Genomic DNA, 11,661 nt, shown 5'->3' on the forward strand with positions numbered 1-11,661 from the left:
TAAAATCTTCAGCCACCAGTGATAGGATTAGGCAGAGCAAAAACTTCTTTAGATGGGGGTGTTGTCATCAAAAATAAATACAGTTGTGGGAGACCGCTCGAGATCTGAACCAGACTGGCAACAGGGGGGCGAGGGCTGAAGACCGTAAGGAGCCCCTCAGTCGTGGGTCGCTCCGGGGCTGAGGGGAAGAAAGGAAGCCGTGGCCTGGATGGATCAGATCCGGGTCGATGCAACAGGCAGCACTGAGGCCGGCACGGTCTGGCGGGTCCAGGAGCGCGACCTCATTGCTGCAGCTCCTTCATCCAGTTGAGCATGCTGCTGGCGCGGAACCACTCCATCTGGGTCTCGTTGAAGGTGTGGTTCAGGAGGATGGTCTCCTGGGTCCCATTGGGGAGCTCGATGATGTACTTCAGGGGCTTGCCAGGGGCAAAGTCCTTCAGGACCTGGATGGTCAGCTTGTCCACAGGATGGATCTTGTTGTAGTCGGCAGGATAGGTGAAGGTGAGGGGCAGTAGCCCTTCTTCTTCTTCTTCTTCTTCTTCTTCTTCTTCTTTTTTTTTTTTTTTGACAGGCAGTTAGACAGTGAGAGAGAAAGACAGAAAGGTCTTCCTTCGGTTGGTTCACTCCCCAAATGGCTGCTACGGCCTGCAGGCTGTGCCAGGCGCTTCCTGCTGGTCTCCCATGTGGGTGCAGGGCCCAAGGACCTGGGCCATCCTCCACTGCACTCCTGGGCCACAGCAGAGAGCTGGACTGGAAGAGGAGCAACCGGGACAGAATCTGGCGCCCCAACTGGGGCTAGAACCCGCAGTGCCAGCGCTGCAGGTGGAGGATTAGCCTAGTGAGCCAGGGTGCCAGCCATGGCCCTGCTTCTTTAGGTTGGTTTCGTGGATCCTGGTGAAGCTCTTGGTGATGATGGTCCGGCCCCCAAGGTGACGTGGCTCTAGTACTGCGTGCTCCCAGCTGGAGCCCTCACAGTAGTTCTCATCACCAATCACCACCCACTTGATGCCATGTTTCTTGTAGTAGTGGGCAATGCCAGGGGTGGGGCCAAACTCCTGGGTGACAGCATTGCCCATGGAGTTGGCCTTGCCGTTTTCAATGTTGACGGCACTGATGAGCAGGTTGTTGATGTTGTCCAGGTGCCCATGGAACTTGATCCAGGGGCCGGCAGCAGAGATGTGGTCAGTAGTACACTTTCCATTGACCTTGATGAGGATCTGCAGGTCTCCTCCAGGTCTTGGCCATCCCACTTATCGAAAGGCTCCAGCCGCTGTAGGTGCTGGCTGGTGGGGCTCACGTCCACCAGCTTCCTGCTGCTGTCCTTGAGGGGATGTTGGCAGGTGTCCTGCCCCAGGTCAAATTCCACACGGGGAAGCTTATCGGCATCCGGCGCCTCCAGCTTGAACTTCTTGCCGTCCTGGCCTGTCAGGAAATAGGTCTCTGGGTTGAACTTGAGGGTTCCCACGATGGCCAGGGCTGTGAGGATCCCCAGGACGTGACAAAGGCGTGGGTCTCAGGGTTGGCGTCATTGCGGCCCGTGAAGCCCCTGTTGTAGGATGTGACAATGGTGTTCTTCTCCCCGTCCTTGATGTCCTTCTCCCCCTCCTTGATGTCCTTCCTGTCCCACTGGCCAATGCAGGGGCCACAGGCATTGGCCAGGATGATGCTACCCACATCCCTCAGGACCTGTGCTGGTGGCGTGGATCTGCTCAGGGCCCGGCATGATGGTGAACTGGGACTTGCACTTGAGTCCGTGGGCAAGGGCCTGCTTGGCCACAGCTGCTGAGGGCCCCATGTCTTCATAGCTTGAATTGGTACAGCTGCCGATGAGACCCATGCAGATGTCCAGGGACCACCTTCCTTCTCTGCCATGGCACCCACTTCTGCCACAGGGTGAGCCAGGTCAGGGGTGAAGGGTCCATTGATGTGTGGCTTCAGCTCACTGAGGTTAACTTCAATCAGTCGGTCATAACAGCAGCAAGGGTCAGGTACCAGGTGATCCTTAAACTCCTCAGCTAGATTGGCAATGTCTGCCCGGCCTGTCTTGCTCAAGTATTTGTTTATCCTGTTGTTGTAAGGGAACATGGAAGTGGTGGCCCCAATTTCTGCACCCGTGATGACATGGTCAAGCTACAGTGACTTCCAAAAGAAAAGGGAGTTTTAAAAAATGTGTATGGGCACACTGAATGGACCAAAGAGAGACTTAAAAGACTTCCACTGGCCAGGTTGTAATCATTTAAGCATCAAAGGAGACTACGTACTATAGCTAATTGAAATGGATTCAGTCTATAAGAAAACCATGGTATTCAAAGAGGAAATTACTTCATTAAAATGTTTCAGGGATAATGATAATGCAAAAGAAGGATGAAAACAATTTTTAAATTAACTAAAATCAATAGGAGGCTTCACATAATTGACCTTTTGTTTTTCCAGGTACATGTTTGAAAGTGCAGGTATGTAGTTTGTGTGTATGTGTGTGTGTGTGTGTGTTTGCCTATTTCTGTGCCTAGTATGAAGGGGTAGGAAAAGAGGTTCTGAAAGGAGGTAGAACTTTCACAAGGAGCAGTGAGGGCCCAACAAGTCAAAGGACCATAGACAAGCACTGATAAGAGTGTCGATGGGTTGTTGCATGATGGACTGGTGAGAATTCAGAAAGAAGAGGTAATAACTCAACTCAGTCTCTAATCTCCTGGAAAAGAAAACCTCTGAAAGACAACCAGTTGTGCTGAGAGGCAAAAAAAACATGTGTAACGAGTTAGATTATGAATTGAAACTAGTCCAAGGACTGCTACCCAAGGTGCTAAAGACTGGGTGGCTTTCACAGCCACAGTGCATCATCACTCATTCCTGGAGGCTGGGAGTTCCAAGAGGTAGTGTTGATGGGGTGAGTCCCAAGGGCTGGTAAGACCATTTTCCTCCAGGTCCCTCTCCTAGGCTTGCGAATGGATAGCCTCCCTTCCTGGGGTCTTTCCATTGTCTTCCCTCTGGGTGTATCTGTGTCCAACTGGATTAGACCTCACTCTAATGACCTCTTTTCTTTAATTACCTTTTCAACAAATTCTCATGTTGAAGTCTGAGCTCCTAATGCCTTCAAACGTAACTGGATTTATCTCCAAATGCAATTACCTTCTGAGGCACCTGGTTGAAGACTTCCACATAGAGATTTTGAGGAGGACACAATTCAGCCCACAAAACATTCCACAACACAGACACACTGGAGGAACAGAGCAGAGAAGCCAGTTTGCAGAAGAAAGAATAACTTAACATTTCCCTTAACACAATGAGTCCATCTTGATTCTGAAAGGAACCCAGGTAAGAAATGCCTTCAAGTGTTTAACTATCAAAGTTCCAACTGTGTCCATTGGTTTGATCAATAATCAATGTTGATGGACCATAATCTTAGTTGATTTGCAACCATCTTTTCCTTTGATATTTGATAGGTCACTATAATCTTGATTCATTAAAATACATTGGGTATGTAAATAATTTAGAAATTGATTATTCTTCATTATTAAGCCCACAAGATCAAGAGTTTTCTCACGGTTTATGTACGAAAAATATGTTTTGTAATTATTGCATAATTTGTAAGTGTCTTGTCTATTTTTAGGGTATTTCAGGCAGTTAGTGAAATGTAGCACATTAGGCTTGTGCTTTTATTGAGACATACAGAGAATCTAAGGTTTGTAGCTAACTTTTAAATGTGTAAGAGGATTTATAAAATTTACATTTTGATGGGTTAATTGTGTAAGTTTATGTTCAAGTAGCAAATTTTTACTTAATATTCTTGTGCAAATTTTGGACATTAAGGAAGGTAGAATTAGTAGATTTGACCACCTATGTGCCCACAGATATCTTCAGAACTAAATTCCTGGCAATACTACAGAGGCAGCTTGGGGTAGGATAGGAGCAATACAACAACCTTCTAGCACAGAGCAGCTGTGTGATGCACTCTCAGGGCCTTCCTATTCCCAGTGCCCCTTCTCACCTCTCTGTCTGTTAATTCCAGCATCAAACAAAGGGGCTGAGTTTCAACTCCAGGCTACAGTACATGTGGAAGATACAATAGGTTGTTCCACATGATTTGATGAATATTATCATTTGCAAGATGACAAACAACAGTAACTAAATTATGTATACAGTTGATTCTCCTTACCCAAGTGTTTCAACCAACTCTGGAATGAAAATTGTGCCTGTATTGAACATGCACAGACAGTTTGGTTTCATTATTCCCTAAACAATACAGTGCAACACCTACTATCCTGGAGTTTATATTGTAGTATGTATTATGAATAGTCCAGAGCTGAATTCAGCTATAAGGGGAGCTATGTGCAGATTCTATTCAAATTGTATGCCATTTAGACAAGGGACTGAGCGTCTATGCATTTTGGTATCGAGGAGGGAGTGCTGAAGCCAATCCTCCTTAGCCACTGAGGGCTGCCTGTGTGTATATTTTCCTTAGGCTAGCAGAGTAGAAAAGCAACTGGGAGCATTAATGTATCCCCTAAACTGTGGAACATGTGTAGACATTCCTGGATTTTCCTTATGACAATAAGATGAATATTCTACTTTCATAGAAAGGAAACAACCCACAGACATCATAAAAGAATTCTGGCAAGCTGTGTTTTTAGAGAGGAAAAGTTACCATTTTATTTTCATGATAGAGGAAGGCAATGTCTAGCTTCAAAATCTCTCCAATTAGTGTAAATTTCATGAAGCATAAATACTCAAGCTTATAGTTTTTAATGGCTTTGTATGGTTTTCAGTAATTTCACTGTTGTCATCAGTTTTTAAATAAATGCATGTGCTGATGTTTCAGGGATTGAGCAGAAAAAGTGTAATTATTTTGGAGGAATAGAAGAAAGGAAAAAGAAAGGAGGAAAGGGAGCAGGGGTGGGGAGAGAAAAAGAGAGAGAGAGAGAGAGGGAGAGAGAGAGACAGATATTACTGGGTGGGAAGAAGGAAGGAAGAGATAATATGAAAACCAGTTCAAGAGGTTACATATAAGGAAATTATAAAACAGTATTCTTACTGTTACAGGAAGAAGTGAGTTTGAACTGCTTGGTTCTGCTAAGCATGTTTATGCTAGTAATTCCCAATCTGGGTCCCTGTGGCTCTCCTGGGTCTGCTGACTCAGCTACAGCACCCACAGCTGCCCCCCGCCCCCCAATCCTAGCACCACCAGGTGACTTTCAGAGGTCACTGTGGTGGGTTCCAGGAGCCGTCTCCAGGTCCACCATGATGGAACAAGGACATAAGCCTCAACCATTATAGGTTCTTGTTACCCCCAACTTCTTTCAAGAGACCAATTCAATCTCACACCCTGTATGGTTCCCCATCCCACTCTGTGCATTCTGCCCCAGGTTTGGAAGCCAGTGGGCCAAACTGAAGAACCAGCATGGAGAAGCTCACCTCCACCTGTTGCTCCCCACCCCTACCCCTAGCACACCTAAGATATAAAATGACCCAGCCTGCTGTGGTCTGGGCCCTCTGCCACATGTTCAGTTTGTGTGCACGCTGGCAGTTGGTCAACCTCTGCAAGATTATTTCCTTTGAATAAATTCAGTCTGGTTGTGAGTTCATATCCTGTCTCCTCTCTGTTCTGTGTTCTTTTTCTTATATATCATTCCAGCTCAGAAAGGTGCTAATGTCAAACAGGGAAACCCAAGTCTCTCTTTTGAAAGGAAATTTGTGCAGCCTAGGGGCTTTCTCACTGCTGTCAATTACATCACCAGCAACTGGTTCTCAGGTCTTAGGACTAAGGACTCAAAATGAACTATGGTGGAAGCTTTCCTGGATCTCCAGAAGTTCTCCCAGAACTTCTCAGCCTCTATTACCATGTGAGCCAATTGCTTATAACAAATTCTTTATATACAGATCTACATATCTATATCTGTTTCTGTATGTGCATCTATCTCTGTCCATGGGTTCTGTTTCCCTGGAGAGCCTAACTACTACAGCTTGTTTTCTTTATCTGGAAGCTGATTGCATTGCCCAGTGTTCCAGTTTGGAACAAGTTGAATATTATATGAGGGTACTGCAAAAGGTTTACGGAAAACGGAATTAAAAGATTTGTTTATTTTGAGGCACAAAAGTGCTAAAATCTATGCATCATCATTTCCATGAACTGTTTGGAGACTTCTTATAAGGATTTACAGTTTTATGTTAGAGAGAAAATGTTGTATGTTAGAAAGAACATGTCAGGGCTCATATTCCCTTTTTTAGGTAGTCAAAGAGGGGCTAAGTGATGCTCATCTCTCAAACTGGTTTCCAGAGGAAGAGGAAACTGAGGCTCAGGCAGGCAAAGGTGGCTGCCTCCACTAGTTCACTGGTGCCAGCGCCAGAGTGCTAAGGATGCTTCCGGCCTCCCACAGCTCCTCAGAGTCCGGGAGCTCAAACAGCAGCAGGTGCACAAGGAAGGGGCACATGCCAAAAATTTTTTATTTCAGGGATTTTGAAATTATTTTAGCTTGAGTGTTTTTCTCTCCTCTAGAGTGAAATCACTGGACTTTCGCATTCCCTATGACCAGTTTAGTCAAGTACAGCAATTGCATGCTCTCAATTAGAACCTAAAATGACACCCAAGACTAGGGTTTAGTGCCTCCCCCACAACTAGTTAGCTTTATGAGTTTAGGTAAATGATGTTTTCCTTTCTGAGCTTGTGTTTCTTTATCAACCGTGAGAAGGAATTGTAACTGATGGGCAGTCTCCAAACTATCTTTTCTGCAGCAATGAGGTCTATTTCTTAAGCGCAATGTAATTGGGAACTACAATGCACGGAACAAGCACAAGCAGGCGGCTCCAGCTGGCGTGGCCGGCTGGGCACAGGGCAGAAAATGGGCTGGCCACTTCCCAGGTTCCTGCAGCAACACTGAAAGCAGTGTGCAAATCCCTAAGCCTTTGATCTCCAAGGGTTTCTAACATGCTGTAAAGCTGCTCTGTGAGCAAATGAGACCCTGTTAAGAAAAGCACTGAGCGAATTGGAAAGCATATTGTGTTCTTACTGTGATGATTATCTTTGGAGGAAGCCAGAGCCCTTGTTCTGAGCCAAGCAGCCAAGCAGCCAAGCAGCACTTGGGCCACAGGTTTTGCAAGGCATTGGCAAGAACAACACCCGAGGTACAGCTTTGGGTGGGTTTCTTGGTTTTCTCCTTGGGTATAAATAACCAAAAAGTGTTGAGCAACTCAAGGATATCATGAAGAGAAAGTGATCTGAGTGGCTTTTCTTGATAAAGCATTTCCTGTGGTCTGAAAGCTAAACACAGAAGCCAGGGAGTACAGAAATTCCCATGGCTGCGGCTAACCACCGTGATGCCACTCCCAAATTCTTTTCTCTGTGTGTAAAGGACAACTTGCTCGAGCTTGCCCACTAGATCTGCTGACCTGGAAGGTGACAGAGAGGTTAGCGTCCAGCAAGAGATCAGCCCAGTAGGCTTCTTGGCATTCCAGGAGAGCTCCTTCGCCTCATTCTTTATTCAACAGCATAGATTCCACACAGTAGAGAAAACATGTGTCTCCTCTTTCCAGAATCACCAATCAGGGAGTTCCTGATGTGCTAGGTGTTTAGAAGTCACAGGGAAGAATAAGATTCCCCAGATTACTATTCTCTGAAACTCAGTGAAGGCAACAGTGATCCCCTCTGAGCAGAATTCTGAACTTTCTCATCTGGATTAGATGCCTCGATGTGTGCTGCCATGGCAGCATACAGAGTGAAGCTCAGTAGTATCTGTTGTATCCACTGCCATGTAAGTTGTGAAGAGAAGGGACTGGGTGTCTTGCTCCAGAAGACCATGGCACAACACCTGGCACCTAGTGACTATTCAATGCAAACTGGCTGGAAGAATGTAGCGGCACATGCCACATCACATTGTGGTACCCAGTTACCTGCTTATCTTTCTCTCCTCCATGTGAGCTGTGAGATCCTAATGGTTAGAACCTCACCGCTTATTACCTGGCATCACGTAAACTGTTCTCCCTAAGGTGAAAAGAAGTGACCTTGGTCTGAATTCAAGTCCAAGGCTGCACATTCACCTTTGGTCTCATGTCTAAAAATGGAAATGAAAACACAATTTCAACCTGCAGAGCCAGTAAAACGCTTAGAACGAATGCCTTGGATAATCCCTAGCAAGGGATGGACATGCAATAATTACTAGCTATTAATAGAAACTTCAATTTGTTTAAACTTCTAAGGCTCATTGAATTCCTGGGAAAGCATTCTCTCAAGGGAACTTCAGTATGTACTTTTTCCAGATGTGCCAATTTATAATGTTTTGATGTATTTGCTTTATCATCTCTAGAAAGCCGGATAGATAGAAATATGCATATATACATACATATATATAAACATGGGTACATGCAGATTATACATTCTAAATTTATTTAATGTTTTTTCTGAACAATTTGATGTAGGTAACATACATCCTGACCTTTTATTTCTTAATGTTTCCACACATAATCCCCAAGAATAGGAATATTCTCTACAACACAGTATGGCTACATTTAGGAAATGTAACACTGTTACAATGCTTTCACCTACTCTGCCCTTCAATATGCTATACTTGCCAGCCAGTTGTCCCAGCAAAGTGTCAGAACTTCACTCTTTGATATGGGATGCCTGCTTGTTCTGGAAGGCTCCTCAGTTTCCCACTTTCATGACATTGTTATTTTAAAGGAACCAAGGCCCATTGTAGAACATTCTTCATTGAGAGCTTGATGTTTCTTTATGATTGCACTCAGGTTTTGTATTCTGGTGGGAATACTTGTTTGTGAAGGTGATTCCTTCTCAGTGCACCATATCCAGAGGCATGTGATATCCAAATGCTCTTCACTCTTAATTTTGATCATATTGTCAAATTGTCACATTTCTACCAGTGTATAATTACTATTTTCTCCATTTTTAAAAAGATTTTATTTATTTATTTGAGAGGCAGAGTAACAGACAGTGAGAGGAAGAGACAGAGAGAAAGGTCTTCCTTCTGTTGCTTCACTCCCCAAATGGCCGCAACAGCCAGAGCTGTGCCGATCCGAAGCCAGGAGCCAGGAGCTTCTTCCTGGTCTCCCACGTGGGTGCAGGGGACCAAGCTCATGGACATCTTCCACTGCTTTCCCAGACCATAGCAGAGAGCTGGATGGGAAGAGGAGCAGCCAGGACTAGAACCGGAGCCCATATGGGATGCCGGCACTGCAGGCGGAGGATTAACCTGTGCCACAGCACCGGCCCCTGTTTTCTCCATTTTAATGAGTAAGCATAATCTGGGGAGACCCTATGAGATGGTGCAAGTATTTTTCTGCTCATCAAAATTTCACCCAGCATTGACATATTTTGATGACGCTTGCTTCCCCAGTTCTGACTATGATGGTTATAACATGGTGAATTCACAGCTCCTTCGCTTTTATCATAGGCTTCCTTCTTTAAGAAAGGACTTGGGCAAGTTCTTTGAAGTAGAGTAGGCAAGACAAGGTATCTAAGGACAACTACCCTAGGTCCAGAAGAACAGAAGAGCCTGGTGTGCTGTCGGAAGGTCATATTGGAAATAGAGATTTATGTGTTAGCCTTAAAGAAGCCCCAAGAAAGGCTGGGAAAAATTGGGGACCCACACCAGAAAAATGAGAGCCCTCAGCATGAGGGAGTGGCCGGCAGGCACATTTCTAGGAGACACAGTGGTGTAGCTGGTGTAGGGAGAACTGGAGCGCCAGCAGCAGGCAGAGGTGGGTAACGTCCCATTAGGGCTGTGTTCCCAGTGACTGGGAAACCTCTCTGCCCCTCAGCTATTTGTTCCCCTATCAGACTGGTCAGTCTTACTGATCTCATAACACTTCCCCGTGCTTTAGGACTATTATGAGTGGAAAATGCAAGCAACTGCTCAATATCATGTAAGTGCGCATTAAATGGGCCCTTTCCTTCTTCTCTTTGCTTTTTGTTTTGTTCAGAAATCCCCATGGAAACTCACCTCTCTGTGTTCACTAAGGCCCTTTACAAATTCTGCAATTACTCTAAAAGCTCATTTTTTTTTTCATCTGAAATGAGAAATTCTAAAGGTAATGATATACTATATCTCCTACTAAAAGTGAATTCAATGCAAGGTCAAAACTGCTTCTGTACTCAACTAGGAGATAACAGAATGCTTATATTTCCAAATTGTTTTCATTATTTTTGGTTAATTAAATAAAACAAAACTAATTAATATTTTCCACTGTGACGATGATAACTCCCATGTTGTTATCTCTAAGTTCAACAATAACAATGTCTACTTTTAAAACTGATACCCAGTGTTTACCAGGTGCTCTTTTTTTTTTTTTTTGACCATATGTTGTTGTATTCCATTAAGCTGAAATGTTTAGAGTATACAAATCTATACAGACATGAATTGGTGGTTGTCTAAATGTGGGAGGAGACAATGGGAAGTGTCTAGGAATTTGACTAAGGGGTACATGGTTTCTCTTAAGAAAAAAAAAGAATGTTATAAAATTATTGTGGGTTCTGACCCACTCCAAATGCACTGAAAATCATTGAATTATGTTCTTTAAATAGGTAAATTGTACGTATATATGAGCTGTATATCAATCAAGCAGTCAGTGAATTTTTTACATACTGCCTTCCAGCTCGTCACATAGAATTCCAGAAACACATTAAAAACATTAAGGTTCTTGAGCAGAAGCGAGCCATGTTTGAATGTGAAGTTTCAGAACCTCACATCGCTGTGCAGTGGATGGAAGATGGCCAGGAGCTGCAGATTGCAGACAGGTGAGTGTGCTTATCTTGTACCCTGCAGGAATTCTCAGTTTCCTCTGGATCATCATACATTAAGCTCCTGTTTCCATAGAATAAAGATCCAGAAGGAGCAATACGTCCACCGCCTTCTGATCCCATCCACATGGATGTCTGATGCTGGGAAGTGTACAGTGGTGGCTGGAGGAAACATGTCAACCACTAACCTCTGTAGAGGGCAGAGATGTTCGCATCTGAAGCATTAAAAAGGAGGTTCAGGTATTGTATACATACTGGAATTTTTTTGAGAAATCATCATTAGTCCCTAATCCACAGTTTATATTTTTTTTAACTCTTATTTAACAAATATAAATTTCCAAAGTACAGCTTATGGATTAAAATGCCCCCCCATAACTTCCCTCCCACCGCACCCCTCTCATCTGCTCCCTCTCCCCTTCCATTCACATCAAGATTCATTTTCCATTATCTTTATATACAGAAGATCAATTCAGTATATATTAAGTAAAGATGTCAACAGTTTGCACCCACACAGAAACACAGAGTGTAAAATACTGTTTGAGTACTAGTTATAGCATTAATTCACATTGTACAACACATTAAGAACAGAGATCCTACATGAGGAGTAAGTGCACAGTGACTCCTGTTGTTGACTTAGCAAATTGACACTCTTGTTTATGGCGTCAGTAATCAACGGAGCCTCTTGTCATGAGTTGCCAAGGCTATGGAAGCCTTTTGAGTTTGCCAACTTTGATCTTGTTTAGACAAGGTCATAGTCAAAGTGGAAGTTCTCTCCTCCCTTCAGAGAAAGGTACCTCCTTCTTTGATGGCCCATTCTTTCCACTGGGATCTCACTTGCACAGATTTTTCATTTAGTTGTTTTTTTTTTTTTTTTTTTTTTTTTTTTTTTTTTTACCAGAGTATCTTGGCTTTCCATG

General features: G+C 44.0%; 1 pseudogene; it reads right to left on the reverse strand.

The window, feature by feature from the left end:
• Positions 1-281: 281 nt before the first annotated feature.
• Positions 282-9,937, reverse strand: LOC100349819 (aconitate hydratase, mitochondrial pseudogene; annotated as a pseudogene).
• Between the last annotated feature and the right edge of the window lie 1,724 nt (positions 9,938-11,661).

The sequence above is a fragment of the Oryctolagus cuniculus genome, chromosome 2 (assembly GCF_051225735.1).
Source record: "Oryctolagus cuniculus isolate XC-2025 breed Fujian yellow rabbit chromosome 2, ASM5122573v1, whole genome shotgun sequence".
Classification (NCBI taxonomy): domain Eukaryota; kingdom Metazoa; phylum Chordata; class Mammalia; order Lagomorpha; family Leporidae; genus Oryctolagus; species Oryctolagus cuniculus.